Source organism: Mixophyes fleayi, chromosome 1 (genome assembly GCF_038048845.1).
Source record: "Mixophyes fleayi isolate aMixFle1 chromosome 1, aMixFle1.hap1, whole genome shotgun sequence".
Lineage (NCBI taxonomy): Eukaryota > Metazoa > Chordata > Amphibia > Anura > Limnodynastidae > Mixophyes > Mixophyes fleayi.
In genome coordinates, this window is record NC_134402.1 from 273,130,977 (window position 1) to 273,149,343 (window position 18,367).

Genomic DNA, 18,367 nt, shown 5'->3' on the forward strand with positions numbered 1-18,367 from the left:
TAGTTTGCAGACTGCCCTGCTCTCTCCTACCTGTTCTCGTCACTTTCACGGTTTGTGGCTGCTGGTGTCTTTAGATCAGCTGCTGCTTGTCTGGATCCTGGAATGTTGGAGGCCCTATTTGGAAAAAAAATGGGCACACGAAATCTAGTAAACTACAACCAGCCCCAGTATTAAATCAGTATAGCACCCACATTTTATAAGTAGACCTCCCTCCAACCAAAATATTAAATTAATAGCATACACATTTAATAAATAGACCTATTTCCCTCCAACCATCTCCAACATTAAATTAATAGGGTTACCATTTAAAAAATAAACCTATTTCCCTCCCACAAACAGCCCCTCATACACACACATAATATACATACACTGGCCTCGCACACACATAATATACATACACTGGCCTCATACACACATAATATACATACAATGGCCCCTCACAAACACATTATATTAATATAAAGAGTGCCTCTTCATTTTGAGGTAAGAGGTGTCAGGATTGAGGCAGCGGGTCATGTGAGGGAATAGATAATGAGCACGTGTCATGTGGAATATCAAAGAAAAGATAGTGAGTGTTGTAAGGGTATTGTTGGCTGAGGAGGGGCCGTGTGGGGAACAGACTTCTAACTCACATGTCCCCTCTGCCCAGCACCTTTAGCCACACATGCCCCCCCTATGCCCTGCAGCTTCCATCACACATGCCCCCCCTGCAGCTTTCATCACATATGCCCCCCTGCAGCTTTCATCCCACATGCCCCCCCTGCAGCTTTCATCACACATGCCCCCCCCCTGCAGCTTCCAAGTACCCTTCTTACCTTTTTGCACATGATGACAGGAACAGAAGATATGAGGGAGCTCCTGCACCGACCACTTTAGAATTCCAGCAGCCCGCCTTCACTGTGTACCATGTCACCGCTGCGATCACATGACCCTGATGCCATACACTACAGATATATAGCCACCACTGCCTCTACCCCTAGTTCTAACACCAGCCCCTCCCCCGATTCGCGCGGGGGGGGGGGGGGGGTGCCGTGAATCGGGGTAGTGGCCGAAATTAATTTTTTTTCCCCCCTTCTCCCTTGTCCCTCCCATCTGTGCCCCCTGAGAGCCACTAGGCCCTAGGCAGGTGCCTAGGTTGCCTAGTGGTAAATCCGGCCCTGGGTGGACATGTTACATTATTCCAGCGCACTGGAGAATCCTTTCTGTTTTAGGTAAGCTACTGAAACCATTTGAAATTGTAACAAATGAAGCGAGTACAGACACTGACAGCCTGCATCAAGTCACATGAAGAGAAGCTGGAGGAGATGAAACTACTGCAAAGTATGTTGGCCTTATTATAAAGTTTGTTATTTACATCAAAAGAACCCAAGGGTTTGCAACATCTGGAATTGAATCATTACATTATGGCAACCTTGCTTGATCATATGTAATGTCTTTCTTACCAACTGACAAATCCTTTCAGAAGAAAATAGCTCCTTGTTACTAAGCTGTCAGCACAGGTTGTACATGACACTTCTCAAAATGTATAAAAACTGGTGTTCCTCAACAGGTATTCATCAAAGTGAACTACAAATCGTATGAAGAATACTATTCTTGCTCTCAATTACAACCAAAATCTGTTTCCTGTGGGGAAGTACATATATTATGTGTACTTGACATGAGTGAAGAGGATGATTATGAGGGTGAGGACATTGACAACATAGAGGAAGTTGGCCACTGTTTGCCAAATGCCATTAAGCAATTGGTTAAAATCCTTAATTATAATTCAGTTCATGAACCAACAACCAAACTGTCTGTTGTGGGGGTCCAAACAAATCATGCACTACAATCACAAAAGTGGCAGTCCATGTCAACTGAATTGCTTGATTTAATAATCTAGGCATGCCCTTTTTAACATATGGGTGTTATGGTCACCAGGAGCCTTCTATCAGTCTGGGTTAGCGCTAACCTTCCTAAGGCACGGAAGGTAACGTTCTTCACCAAGAACCGCTGCATGGTAGGATAGATTTTGCTGCCGGAGATGTGCAGGTCGCTGCCCCTAGGTTGGTCCCCTGACATGCTAGAGGAGTGACGGAAGGTAGAGGCAACAGAAGTGAATCAGAACCATAAATATTGATCTGGAGGAATGCCGGTCAGAAGCAGCTAGTAGCGAAGTATACAGGAGATTCCGTAGCTGTAGTCAGTAAGGGGGAGCCAGGACTGGTACACAGAAGTGGTCACAGTACTCAGGAAGATCCAAATCTGTAGTATAAAGGAAACCAGGTCTGGTACACAGGAGAAGCACAGCACAGAATAGAAGTCCAAAGAACTTATTCAGAAGGAATTCAGGAACTGGTACACAGAAGACTGGATACACAGAGAGCCAGACACTGAGGATGTGAGCCTGTTGCTCTGACACAGGCAGTGTGTCAGAGCGCTCCTGATATAGGAGAGGGGAATTCAAATTCCCCGCTCCAGTGTCACATGACCGCAGCTACGTGTCGCGCACCTGGATGTTTGCAGAGTGGGTGGCTGAGATTGGGAGGAGGAGTGAGGATCAGCTAAGTCTCTTAAAATGGGCGGGTGGATGGGTCCAAGGACAATTCCATCTTGCACGATTTTACTTTATGCCCTCAGTCTATCATCTTGTGTTTAATGCTACGTGGTCGAACATCTAGACATTCATTTGGTCAACATTCAGAAAGTAGACATTAGGTCGATAACTCAGGTGTCAAATGTATTAGGTCAAAAATTCACATGGGAGACAGTATTATTAGGTCAACAATTCAAATTTCGATAGTGGTTAGTGTTAGGGTTAGAATAAGGTACAGGAACAGAGATAGGGTTAGAGATAGGGTTAAATATAGAGTTAAGTATAGGGATAAGTATAGGGGTAGGGTTACATATTATAGTCAACCTAATAATACTGTCTACATTTCAATCGTATATATATATTAATACCGTTAATGTAATTATCGACTTTTCAACCCTGTCTATGTAAGGTTACCCACCAAATAAATGTTGATCATGTAAATGTTGAACATATGTATCACACCCAGGTGGGAAGACCCAAAGACAATTCCATCTTGCATCATTTAACATTGTGCACCTTTTCTTTAATTATCTGTTAAATGTCTACTGATGCCACCACTGTCAATCTAACGAGTTCTTATACTACTGCTGCTGTCCCCCTCCATTGTGGCGCTGCTGTCCCTCTTCAATGTGTTGCTGTTGTCGCTCTCTAATATGTCGCCTAATTGGTGTATCTTCTTTTGTAAAATGACAATGTAATTGATCTAGACATATGTGATGAGGAAGATGATGTTTTTCAGATTGTTACCATTGATTAAGATTACCACTCTTAGCCAAATGCCCATTAGTAAATTTGTAAAATCCCAATCTATTCTCCAGTTCAACAACCAACTGGTGGTAGTCATATCAGCGTTGATGAAAACACAGACATCGCTTGCCCCGACATCTTCGGGGCGACCTGCCATTCCCCGACACACTGCTAATCCAGACTGTTTGAAAAACTCCTCTGCAACAATTCTGACCAATCAACAACATGCAATATTTTTTAGGAAGGCTTGAACACTGCACAGCTAGCGCTTGATTCCATTGCCCCCTTAACAGCCAGAATCACTGTGTCACCTTTGAATGTGACGTAATTCTCTGTTACCTGGAAGTTGATTTGTTGGAATAGTTGCAGTGGAGTTTTTCAAACAGTTGGGTTTAGCAGTGTATCGGAGAATGACAGGTCGCGCTGAAGATGTTGGGGTAAGCGCTGTCTGTGTTTTTATCATCTCTCTTTAGTACCCAACAAACAACCAAAATGTTCTCTTTTGAGGGAGCCCAAACAAATCAAGCATTTCAGCCACATAAGTGGCAGTCCCTGTTGGTTTGTTAAATTACACATGTCATTTTTATCTTATGGTTGGGTGAGAGGGCCAAGGCAATTTCATCTTGCACACTTTTACACTAAGGTTTTCATCTATCATCTTGTCTAATAGGTCTACTAATGCTGCTGCCATCTCTCTAATGATTTCTGAACCTGCCACAACTGTCTCACTCTAATGTGTCACTGGTGTACCAAAGTGTCACATATTCTGCCAAACGGTTATCTACTTGGTGTATTTTCTTTTCTAAAATGAAAATGTAATTGATCTAGACATTGGTGAGGAGGATGATGATGAGGTTGATGACATGGTCACTAATGAGGAAGATGACCACTGTTAGCTAAGTGTTCATTAGTAAATTGTTATAATCCCTTTCTGTTCTCCAGATCAACAACTAAAGTGTTTGCTTTTGTGGGGACCCAAACAAACCAAGTATATCAGCCGCAAAAGTAGCACTACCTGTCGTTGAAGTGCTTTTTTTCTTAAACTATGTGCATGTCTATTTTAACATAGGGGTGATGGGTGGTCCAATTACATAAATAAGTGCCCTGCGCTATTCACTTGAAAATACATTTTTACCAAAAGTTTCAACAGTGATCCAGTCACAGATGCAAACAAATTTTCATTTTTTTTCTAATAATTTCCAATAATGCTCATTTTACATACAATGAAAACATAAGTTCAAATGTATACACTTCTTTGAAAATGATAAGTGTGATAAAACTTTCATATTACAATATCAGCTTTCAGTAATTGGGAGCTGTGTTTATGATCTCTTTCCCAATGGATACAATTATTCTACATATAAATTCCAAACAATACATTAAAATCAATGACTATCAATTATTTTGCCTAACAAAAGAGATCTAGAATTCAGGTATGCACTGATTATTCATATGGACACATGTGTAAGTTGTATGGAGTTTTATATGAAATATTAATTCTCGATACTCATTCTTCCAGTGAGACTTCTTTAAATGCATATCACTTAATTTTCTGTTTTTCTCCATAATCACAACTGATACATAGAACTCTAAAAGAGAATAACTAGAGAAAACTATATGTACGGTGTGTATAAATGAAATATTAAAAGTTTATCAACCTGATGGTTTGGGGCAACAAATAATACATAGTAATACATAATTGTAGATACTTTCAATATAATTTATTTTTTATAATTTCTTGTGTCTTCTAATCCTGCAAACATTGCTGATGCTGACGGAGAGCTTGTGATCATAATATATGTATTCCTATATATTGTGGAAACAAAGAAAATGTAACAAAATCCAGGCTTTACTCTAAAACTAGTCCCTAGAAGAGGCTCTTAATATTTATTCATCAACAACACTAAACTGCCATGTGGCCAGTTGGTCCCAGGACAGTACTTTTGTTGTCCACCCAAAATCTTTAAAGCACATATCACAGATCAGTGATGCAACCTAATTTGCAGTATATGTGGGAATAGATTTGTAAAGTTGTATTATGTTATTTTGAACCCAACATGAAGCGTGGATGGTCTGGCCTGAACAAATTATCACTGGGTGTCCCAATTTTTTTATTTCAATATTTTTGGTGCTATATTCCCAATAAACTTTAATATTTTATATCAAGATAAGAGCAACAAATGACTTTAGAAAATGATTATGTCAAAGTTAAATAAGTAAATTATAAATAGAAAAAAAATAAAATAGAAAACAAATTTGCAGAAAATTAACAAATAGCTCTTTCTACAAAAGGACATTGACATTAAAATCTTAAAGATATGGATCTCACCCTTGTTAGAGAGAAGCGAAAAAGGTGAACTAATTTGTAAATTCCACTATTCTTTCCCTCTTTACTGTTAGTGCTGACTAACCACCATCCTCATGAAACTGGAATCAAAGTAAAGTACAAGATCCATTCCAAAGTTCACTTACCATCCTTGTCTTTTGACCTGCGTAACTATCAGTTTCATTTTACAAATAATTGTACATTCTTTAGCTTTCAATGTACTGATATTTCTGTGCTGCAATTTGTCCTTAAAAGCAAGGTATTCAACGCATTGGTAGCCTAAACAGTTAATGCTGTATCTCATTTAATGTGATTTCAGCTTCAATTTCTGGTTTCCAAAAATCAGCTAAAATACATTCAGCACAATCTGTACTCATCTCTGCTTAATATGAGATGGATATGAACTTGTGAACTCATTTTAACTTACTTCGAATTTGCAGCAGATACATAATGCAAAACTAGGAGAATAAAGGATTTCATCTGCTATACATTTCAATACACTTCTTTTAATATGACTGCATTAGTTCATCTACTGGCACAGGTGAATAAGAGCATGTTACAACATAAAGATCTTGGGCCTGATTCATTAAGGATCTTAACTTAAGAAACTTCTTATTTCAGTCTCCTAGACAAAACCATGTACAATGCAAGGGGTGCATATTAGTATTATGTTTTGCACATAAGTTAAATACTGACTGTTTTTTCATGTAGCACACAAATATCAACTTTAAATTTCAGTGTACAAATAAGCTATCAAGTATTTGTGTGCTACATGAAAAAACAGTCAGTATTTAACTTATGCGCAAAACAGAATACTAATATGCACTCCTTGCATTGTAACATGGTTTTGTCCAGGTGACTGAAATAAGAAGTTTCTCAAGTTAAGATCCTTAATGAATCAGGCCACTTATGCTGATTCTATGCAATCATTGGTGTCACATGCAGTGGTCAAAGTGGAAATTTAGAAGTGGGGGTATGGAAAATGTGAATAGAATTTAATAGTTTAAAATTAACCTTAGAACACCCCCGTTAAGCGTCCCCTGCCCCCACGTAACATTCTCATCACCGCCATTTATTTGTATGGCACAGCAGATTCCATAGCACCTGAAAGACACACATGAGACATAAGCTAAAAGGCCCTGACCTTGAGAGCTTACATTCTAGAGGAAGGGGGTATTGAGACAATAGGAGCAGAGGTTACATTACACTTAGTGGTCAAGGTGGGTAGCAGAGGAAGTGGAGACTAAATGGTCCAAGTTGCAGGAGTGTAGGAAGCAGAGGTTATGGAGGGAAAAGGGTAGGGATAATGGGCAGGTAGGCTTTGGAAGAAGGGACACAAGGGAGGTAAGGTAGGATAGGAGATGATGATGATGAGACAGTAAAGGATAGAGAAGAAGGAGGTATAGAGGAGGTAAGGTAGGATGGGAGGGAGAGGACAAAAAAAAGAGGAGGCTTGGCAGGGGTTACGGAGGAGGAGACTTCAAGGTGAGGTGGTGGAGGCATGTTGGAAATTATATACTTAATTCTTGAAGCTAGTAATAAGGGAAACCATCAGCCACAGTAATGTGATAATTTTTTAAACTGATATTGTGAGATTTATTTTAGCAAAGCCAACATTGTACAGTACAGTAAAACATAAAAATGTCCCATGCAGTATACTCTTATCTGACACAAAACAAGCATCACAAGTAACTAATCAGCACCATGTAATTAATTTCTCAGGACTCTGCAAGTTACAGAAGAGAGTGTGCCAGGAGTACCGCACATAGCATCACCTCACTTATCACCAAACAGACACTTGGAAACTGTTATATACATATATAATTTACTAGTATATTTTCTAAAAGTGTCAAGCATTGCATTTTTATTTTACTAATTTCAGCTCAGGGCAGTTAGTAACTGAATTGACAGATTGTTAAAATTAATATTAAAATGACAAAAATACCCATTGCACGTGTTTCTAAGGCAGTTGAGTGGTAAAGGACATATAGCTAGCAACCGTCATCATACCGATGTGCCTGTCAGGAGCTCAGCGGCTTCTACAACTTGAGATCCTCCCCCATATCAGTAATCCACATCAGGTAGTAAAATCAGAGCTGGACATCGACTGAGACAATACCTTGATACACATCCATAGCACTTGTCAGGAGAGGGGGAGGTAACAGTGGCTCACAGATGCAAGAACCAGTGCATGATTATACAGGAAGCAGAGGGAGAAAGTGATAAACAGGTAGGATACACTAACACTGCACACAGCAAACATACCAAATTAGTCACAGCAGTGGGAGAAGTGGCAGTATGGCATACTGTCATATACTGGCTCAATTGGAGCACTGGACACCTGCTTAACACTTTAGTGTTACCTACAAACCTTCATCATCAACATTTATTTATATAGCGCCAGCAAATTCCATAACGCTTTATAATTGTCAGCAAACATTAATAAAACAATACTGGGTAATACTTACAGACAGAGAGGTAAGATGGTCCTGCTCACAATCTTACAATCTATTGGACAATGACTCTTACCCTTGTGTTTCAAGCACTTACCCTTGTGTTTGAAACACAAGGGTAAGTGCTACATCATATTGAAAATTTGTCTAGCTAGAATGCAAAGGTTACAAAGCATTGAGTGGGCTGTGTGGTCAGTCACACAACTATGTTGGTTGTTGTTTTGTGTTAGCTGTGTAGAGGGTGGTTATAAAGTAACCTAGGGAGAACCTTTACTGAGGTCTAGATTTTCAAAAGGGCACTAGTTCATACCAGAAGTGAAACAGGGGATTATTTGGGTCTCTATTGTTCTAGAGTAGAAAGCAAATTTGCTTCTTCCATTATTTTAATGGCACTTTAAAAAAAGTGGTAACATAATACTTGTAGAAAAAGCACCTATTGCACAACATAAAACATTCAACTTGTGTTTGGTGAGTTAGAAAAAGGGGGCAATTAGTTGATAAAACAGAAACACAGAAATCAGTCTGGTCTAATTACACTTATTAGTGTCAGACTAAAACATATATGACTTTATCAAATTAAGTATTTACACTAGTAATCAATCAATAATCAAGAACACAATTATATGTGTTTCTGTCCATTTGAAGCATTGTGTGTGTTTAATCAGTAATCAAATCACTGGTCAAATGGTAATGATATTTTGAAGTGGTTGTATGGAAAATGTAAGTGAATGAAATTTGATAGTTTTTCATTTAATTTTAAGTTTTCCTTAGGCAATAGTTACAGTACCATTAGTTCAATCACAAAAAATCAGCAACAGTCTTGAATAATTATGGTAATAGAAAAAAAATTACAAAACCATGAAAAAAATGCAATAAAACAAACAATGATTGTGATAAAATTTCTATTACTATGAAAATTCAAGATTTAGGAGGATATTTACTAACATATGCAACCTTTCCTCTGCTTGTTAGGACCACATCCACCTTCATATGCCATACCTCCCAACCAGTGGCGGGCTGGCCCGGGGAGCAGGGGGGCATCGGCCCCCCGGGCCGCTAGGTCAGGCTGCAATTAGGGCCACGGTGTAGGCCGACCGGCCGCCCACGGCTGCAAAATACAATTCTATCCCCCGCGGCCGCATCTGATGACATCAGATGCGGCCGCGTCAGCACACAGGCGGCCGCATCACATGACAGGGGATGCGGCCGCGTCATCAATGACGCAGCCGCATCCCTTTTCATGAGATGCGGCCGCCTGTGTGCCCCCCGGCCACGCCTCTCCCAGCCCGCGTCTGCTCCCAACTGTCCCGATTTAGGCAGAACAGTCCCGATTTGAGAGGACTGTCTTTCTGCAGGACTTTTGTCTGATTTTGCAACATTTAGAGGTATATCCCACTGATGGATGCGTGTGGCATTGAACAAGTCTTTTTAGGAAAGCGGCCTAGAGGGCATCCTAATGTGTCAGAAGGACGTGGTACTCCCCAGTGTGACATGGCCACACTAAATGTAGCAAGACCATGACGCCTACTCATATGTTCATTGTCCATATTCCACAACAGAATGATAAGCATGGATATCTGAACCTTGAATCTGGATGTTGTTTGCTTTCCAACCTGAAAAGTGATTGTCATCTACCAGGTCTCATTGTGTATATTAAAAAATAGTATTGAAAGACCTTGTTTGATGTTTATTTTAATACAGTTCAAATGTTTTAAGTAGAGATGAGCGTTTCTGATTAAATGAAATCTGACAGATCTGAGATTCAGAACAAAAACATGATTCGATTCTGTCAAAATCAAATATGAAAATGAGGCAAAATGTAATTTCTAGGAAAATAACGATATTGATAATATATATATATATATATATATATATATATATATATATCCCTTCTCCCTGTTCTCATTTGCCATTTTAGAGCGGACAGCTTGTTAGGAGGAAGGTGGCTTGCAGGCTGTGCTCCTAAAACAGCATGAGGAGAGTGACTAGAGCATTAGACTACCTAGAGTACTGGCTACTTTGTATTTTTATAGTGCTAATATATATATATATATATATATCAGTGGCGGATCCAGGGGGGGTGATCGGGGCATTCGCCCCCCTAGCAGCAAAAAGCTAGGTCCCAGCCGCCGATTAAAACGTGAGGGGCGGAGCTAAGCACGAGCGGGGGGCGGGGCTAAATGTGGGCCAGCCAATCAGAGTGGTCCCTGCCGGCGACCACAACGGGAGGGGCGGGGCCAATCGCGGGCAGAAGGCGGGGTTAACGCAGGCCAGTTAATCAGAGCAAAGGAGGGGCGTGATTATGGAAAATCGCCCCCCTAAACATAAAGTCTAGATCCACCCCTGATATATATATATATATATATATATATATACACACATAGTGATGTGAAAGTGCAGGTTATGAATATTGCCCTTCAAGGAAGACTGATTGAGCACAGTGATAAGGTGTTTAGCAGAAAAGTTGTGTATCGAGAGGTTTTAGAACAGTAAGACGATGGAGATTAAGGATGTGGCGATGAAGATGAAGGATGAGGTGATGGAGAAGAATGATGAGGAGGTGACATGTGGACAAAACCACGTTAAAAAAGGGCGCTTACATCGGGAAGTAACACTCTTCCCCTGAGGAGGCCTGGCCTAGCCCCAAATGCATGACAAGAACCTTTTTAACACCTTAAGTAGCTTGATTTGACTAGAATGCATGAGTATCATACACAGGTTAACTTTTATATATATATATATATATATATATATATATATATATATATATGTATATATACGGACACACACTTTATGGACAAAAGTATTTGGCCACACTTGTTAATTATTGAATTGAGGTGTTACAATCAGACCCATTGCTAATAGTGTATAAAATCCAGCAGTCTCCATTTCCAATCATTTGTGATAAAAAATGGGTCTTTCTAAAGAGCTCAGTGACTTCAAGCATGGTAGCATGCCACTTTTGCAATAAGACGGTTTGTGAAATTTCATCCCTCCTGGATATTTTATGGTTAACTGTAAGTGCTATCATTACAAAGTGGAAGCATTTATGAACAACAGCAACTCAGCTATGAAGCGGAAGACCACGTAAAATCACAGAGCGGGGTCAACGACTGCTAAGGCACATGGTATGTAAAAGTCGCCTACGCTCTGCTGATTCCATAAGTGAAGATTTCCGAACTTCCACTGGCATTAATGTAAGCACAAAAACTGTGCAGCGGGAGCTTAATAGAATGGGGTTTCATGGCCGAGCAGCTGCATGCAAGCCTCACATCACCAAGACCAATGCCAAGCTTCGGATGGAGTGATGTAAAGCACCCCGACACTAGACTTTGGAGCAGTGAAAATGTGTGTCTGCTTTGCAATCAGATGGGCTAGTATGGGTTTGGTGAAAGCTAGGGGAACGTTACCTGCATGACTGCATTATGCCAACTGTGAAGTGTGGTGGAGGAAGTATAATGGTATGGGGCTGTTTTTCAGGTTTTGGGCTTGGCTCCTTATCTCCAGTGATGGCAAACTTAATGGTTCAGCATACCAAGTCATTTTGGACAATGCTACGCTTTCAACTTTGTGGAAACAGTTTGGGGTAGGCCCTTTTCTATTCCATTATAACTGTGCCCCTTTGCACAAAGCAAGGTTTACAAAGACATGGTTGATGAGTTTGATTTGGAAAATCTAGACTGGCCCAGACAGAGCCCTGACCTCAACCCCATCGAACAACTTTGGGATGAACTACAACTTAGATTGCGAGCCAGACCTTTTCGTCCTACATCAGTGCCTGACCTCATACCTTTTCTACAAAATGAATGGGCACAAATTCCCACAAAAACACTTCAACATCTTGTGGAAAGCCTTCCAAGAAGAGTGGAAGCTGTTATAGCTGCAAAAGTGGGACCAACTCCATATTAAAGTATATATTTGAATACAATGTCACTTGACTACCAGTTTGATCACTTAAGTGGTAATGTAACACCAGATTACCATTACCAGAATGGTAATCTGCTTACATTAAATATATAACACCAGTCTTGTAAAATAATTCTCCTTGTGAGTCCTCTTTTTCTTAATATCCTCCTCATTTGAATAGGGAAAACTCAATAAATAGAATAATTACTATTTGACTTTTTATGACAAGAACTTAGTGCCTATATATCCATCTGTTTTCTGTATTTATTTTTTTTTGGATTAATGGTTACCCTACTGATGTTATTTAGTCTGCTGTGGTTTATTGAAGAGCACTAGAAGATATTTTTTATCATTCTGAATTAGTATTTCTATTTAGTGGGACATCATTCTGAACTAGTATTGCTGTTGCTGTATGACTCTGAGCTGCACACACTGAAAAACAATTTATTTCATTTAAAGTTCAAAGTTTTTCTAGTGAAAGAAGCAATCTTTTAAGGGGCAGTTTTAATGACATCTTTATGAAGCAGGCAAAAAACAAGGTTTGGCTGTGAGCAGAATCCACTAAAACATACATTTATTTATTTTAAAATATTTTTTCTTTTCTAGTTAAAGTAATTTTAAGGGTTTGAGCAGAAATGTAGCAAGACCCCCCCAAAAAACAATATATTTCTTTATTCTAAATTCTAAAGATTTTTCTCATTTGTTCTCAAAGTAATTTTAAGGGTTATCTTAGTTATTAAGCTTGCATAAAAATGAGTGTTGTGTTTGAATTGAGCAGAAATGTAGCAAGACCCCCCAAAAAACAATATATTTCTTTATTCTAAATTCTAAAGATTTTTCTCATTTGTTCTCAAAGTAATTTTGTCAGGGATAGTCAGTGACACCTTTATTAAGGGATTAAAAAACAGGGTGTTTGAATTTGCCCACTAGTAATATGTTAAAATCCTTATCAATTCTCTCCAGTTCATTTGCCAACAGCTAAAATGTTCCCTTTTGTGGGAGCCCAAAACAAACCAAGCACTTCAGCGACAGGGACTGTCACTTTTGTGGTTGAAGTGCTTGATTTGTTAAACTGTGTGTATTTCCTTTTAAATATATGAGTGGGTGAGAGGTCCTAATGGCAATTCTATCTTGCAATATTTTACATTATGTCCTTGATCTATCATCATGATAAATGTCTACTGATGCCACTCTCCATCTAATGACCTGTTTTTCTTACTACCTGTGTCAATCTGTTGGAAAAACTCAGGAATTACATTTGCAGCATTCTGCAACCACATGTAGATATACTACTATGCAACTAGGTATTGTATATTTTATTATATTGCCATGTATTTTCCCGCTACTCTGTCACTCATTTTAGCCACCCAGCTCACTGCAGACTTTGGCCAAAATTTGTGTAAATTTGGAAAGTTGCAAAATGATCATTAGAAAATATACTGGAAATGATGGGAAATTAATGTTAATGCTATGAATAGTAATGAAGGAACAAAAACAGCACAAATCACACCATGTTACCTATTTTTCACAATTTTTAATAAAATCCAGATCCAATTCTAAAACCAAAACTAAATCCAAAACCTTTCAGGATTGCACATCTTTAGTTTTAAATGCATAAAAATATAACATCTCTCTCTCTCTCTCTCTCCCTCTCAATCTCTCTCTATATATGGCTAATGCTGCTCCTCACCTTTATAAATACACACACACACACTGACGCAAAAAATGCTTGCAAATGGCTCTTTTGTGTACTTGACTATTCCTATTGACTAGATTGTCCTCATTTCTTGGGTTTTTGGTTTGGTTTGGTTTATGTTGTTTGTGCGGTAGTTACCATTTATAACAACCTTTGCTATTCAAAATTAACTCGATTTTCTGTCCATTCATTTTAGTTGCACTTAGTGGTAATTTAATAGGAATATACTAATTAAGCAACAAAATGTAATTGCAATGCTGCCTAAAAAGTCCAAATGTCTTCTGTGGGAGTAACTGCACAGTTACTGAAAAACAGGGATGGGGGGAGGAGGTATTACAGGAATTACAGTGCTTCACCAAAACTGAGTGTCAACAAGAACAATAAAATTTTATGTGTAAGCTTTATATATAAATGGATGAGCAAGTATTTGATTAATTGAAAACTAATAGAATACAATATCTAAAAATATATATTCATGTACTGATAGGCTAGTAATGTAGTAAACAATAATAAATAGTTCACTGTGTATGCTCTTTGTCCTACACAATACCTTAAATAATATAAACAACTTATATAAAATAAAGACACGGAGACTTGAGTAAAGTGGCACTAAAAACTATTTTATTATAACCTATTAAAACCTGGTGGAGGAGAAAGGGCACTGAAGATCAGCTCCAGCGATACCCAACCAAGCGTGGACATGGCAATATAGCGTTAAGTCCACCCACTTCTTTCATAACCCCACTGCTTGGCCGGCCCTAACCTGGCGTCAGAGTAAACTGCACTCACCTCACTACTCACTCCACCTCCCTCACTGAGGCGGGCGAGGCCCCTCCCCACGGAAGGGACAAGAGTAACCAATTGCCTTGTAAGGGGACAGATACCTGCGACCAATCACGATACAGCCGTCTATATCAGCCGCTGATCGCAGTGCCTTCCTCCCCACCAAAACTGTAAACTACTAACCAGCATTATGCTAAACCACCATAATACAATAACACTTCTTTAAAAATGGCGTGGGTGGGCGGGATTTTGCCAGCCGAGGGACTCACACAGGAAATTGCATCGCCTACAAAGCCACAAGGACCTCCCCTCAGCATCACTGGCCAGACCCACACCCCACGTTAACTCTTTCAGGTAAGTGCAAACACAAATGCAACACTGTCACTATTTAATTTTGTTCGTCTAAAAGGGGACTCTCTTGTACTAAATAGTTCACTGTGTATGCTCTTTGTCCTACACAATACCTTAAATAATATAAACAACTTATATAAAATAAAGACACGGAGACTTGAGTAAAGTGGCACTAAAAACTATTTTATTATAACCTATTAAAACCTGGTGGAGGAGAAAGGGCACTGAAGATCAGCTCCAGCGATACCCAACCAAGTGTGGACATGGCAATATAGCCTTAAGTCCACCCACTTCTTTCATAACCCCACTGCTTGGCCGGCCCTAACCTGGCGTCAGAGTAAACTGCACTCACCTCACTACTCACTCCCCCTCCCTCACTGAGCCGGACGAGGCCCCTCCCCACGGAAGGGACAAGAGTAACCAATTGCCTTGTAAGGAGAGAGATACCTGCGACCAATCACGATAGAGCCGTCTATATCAGCCACTGATCGCAGTGCCTTCCTCCCATGCTGCCAGCCCTAAGGGCCAAGCAGCCCGCCACCACCAAAACCGAGCACTCTCCACACCTCCAAATAAATGCTCCCCATAAAAATACGCAACCCCTCGTCCGAGAGGTGCACACCGTCTCTCCTATACAGATCCACCCTATCCGCTGTTATCTCAGGGTGATCTACCACAAAACCTTCAAGGGACCTAATGACCTTCCGAAGCGCACTATTAAGTTTCCGCTCCATTATCAGGATCTTTTTTTAAAGGGATCTGTGATCGCCACGACAGCCTCGGAATCATAGCAGACCAGCCCAGGATAATTGATGGCCATGTCTTGTTAATATAATGAAGGTCCTCTCTCATTTGAATGATAAGCTCCAGGGACTTACCCTTACCTAGGTCATTCCCTCCAAGGTGGATAACTAATATGTCAGGGGCTCCCCATCGTTCAATCAGCTGTCTTAACGAGGGCAAGAGACCTCCCCATACTAAACCCCATTTACCTAACCAAAAGACCCGTCTATCTCCTATGCTGGTAAACCTCGTCTGCGCCCCCGTCTGGTTAGCTGCCCAGAAAATATAAGAGTGCCCGATGATCCACACATCTCTCGCAGTAACCCCAGCATCTAAAAAAGAGACAAGAGTTAATAACTGCAATCCTTAACGGACCATCACACACAGCACGAAGGTGCACATAGGAATTTTGAGGAAGGCAGCCCATAAAACGGGCATGGAGAATAGCTGGCAAAGGAAAAGTAAACGGGGAGGAATGGATTTGGGTAAGGGTAAGTTACTCACACGAAGGTGAAACCTGGTCAAACCCCAGAGGCACACCACTAATCAGGCCTCCAGAGAAAAAAAACGGGAGAAAGCCCTTTGCGCCCTCGCTCAACGCGACGAGCAGATAAGCCTTGAGTAACAGGGTAGGGGATAGGAAGATCAAACAAACGGTAATGAAGATAAGGTTCTAGAGCTATCTGACAGTGACAAACAATATTAATGAAAGCATAAGAGAGAAATAGGCAAAATAAACACAAAAGGCAATAACCACAACATTCCGTGTAACATTAATCAACTTTAAACATTAGGCCTAATGTAACTTTGATAAGCCGAAGATTTCTATCTCCCAAGTGATTTTATAGCCTCCAATGAAGCCCCCGACAAGGCCGCAGAGGTGGCGCACCAATTCTAAAGGAATGTGAGCTGAAAAAAGAAGGGTTAAGGCCTAGCAACTTTACTGCCTGTTTCATAACTGCATTAAACTGATATCTTGTAAGCTGCGCCTTATCCTTATATATCAGGAAAATTGAGTTAGAAGGCCTAATTAGACTAAATTGGGTGGTTAATTCGACTGGACACAACGCTTTATCTTTTTGGGCCTGCAACTGTAACCAGCAACCTCTCCCCCTCTGATCCGTTTTTGATCGGGTTATCATACAGCTTAGATGATCGTCACGTATGACCACGTCTTCAGTAAGCAGACCTGTGGAGACCTGACCTGCCGCTTGCCCTACAAGCTCCGAAACCCTGAAAGCCCCAAAAAATGCCAGGCTAAACGCAGTACGAAAAAGCAGGACCTCATACTTGTCCCATGCCACATCCACTAAAATCCTCATAAGCTGGGCTAAAATCTGTATGGTAATCGGGTGGCGCGTGTCAGTAGTGGTCGGTCTCTCCTTTGCCCAACCTTTCAGCGCCTTAGATATCAAAAAACCTTTAGTTATGTCTACTGTGCCATTCAGCCATGACATAAACGAAATGCCCGCCAGTGTAGATGACATACTAGCCTTAGACGTTCCCTCACAAAACTTCAACCACCTGAACTCCTTCACTGCATCCCGCTGGCCTGACTCCGACTGGTCCTTGGAGGCGCTGAACAGGACCCACTACCGCCACGCTGCTCGATACACCCGCAAAGTCGATTGTGCAAGGCCGCGTTCCGCTAGACCTCTTATGCCGGCGTGATGATCTGCCAAACACAAGGGGGACAGGGAATGCCTCTGCTATCCGCCTGAGGGGCCAGTTCACGAAATCTCCTCCATTGAAATCGAGGCAAGGCATCTGCTATTTCGTTGTTAACCCCGGGGACATGACGTGCATTAAAAGTTATTTCGTATTCAAGGCACCGAAGTATCAGGTGACGCAACAATGCTATCGCCTGCGGGGAAGATGCGCTCTGGCTATTAAAGGACTAAACTACCCCTAGGTTATCACACCAAAAAACAACGTGCTTGCCCCGTAGGGCGACAGCTCATAGCTCCATGGCAACAATAATCGGGAATAGCTCCAACACAACCAAGTTCTTAACCCATCTGCTTCTATGCCACGACTCTGGCCAAGCCTCTGCACACCACTGTCCACCCAGGTACGCTCCAAAGCCCTGCGATCCCGAAGCATCCGTGAAAATCTCTAGGGTAGCTTTGTTAACTGGGGGGGGCCAAATCCTTTTACCGTTAAACTCCTTAAGGAACCTCTGCCATACCTGAAGATCATATTTAATTTCCTGTGACAGCCGGACCGCTGCATGGGGTTTACTCTTTCCCGCTATGGCTCTTTGCAATTTACAACAGAAAACCCTGCCCATTGGAATCACTCTACACGCAAAGTTAAAAAGCCCCAGAAGTGACTGAACTTTTTTCAATGACATGTAGGGAGAGCTAAGTGCAAGCCCAATCGCCTCCCCTAGTTTCTTTAACTTGTCATCCGGGAGCCTACAACAACCCACTTCGGAGTCTATCTCAATTCCTAAAAAAGCTAAACAATGGGAAGGACCCTCGGTCTTATAGCTGGCAATGGGAACTCCCATCACCGTAAAAAGGGCCTGTGCTGATTGTAGCACATCTAAGCAACTGCCGGATTTGTCTGGACCAATAATCAAGAAATCGTCTAGGTAGTGAGCAATCTCCCTGTGTCCGGTTCCAGCCTGAATGCACTAGTGGAGAAAGCTGCTAAACTTCTCGAAAAGGGCACATGAAATCGAGCAGCCCATGAACAGGCAGCGGTCGACATAAAAACTGCCGCGGTGTCTAAAGCCCATAAACTGA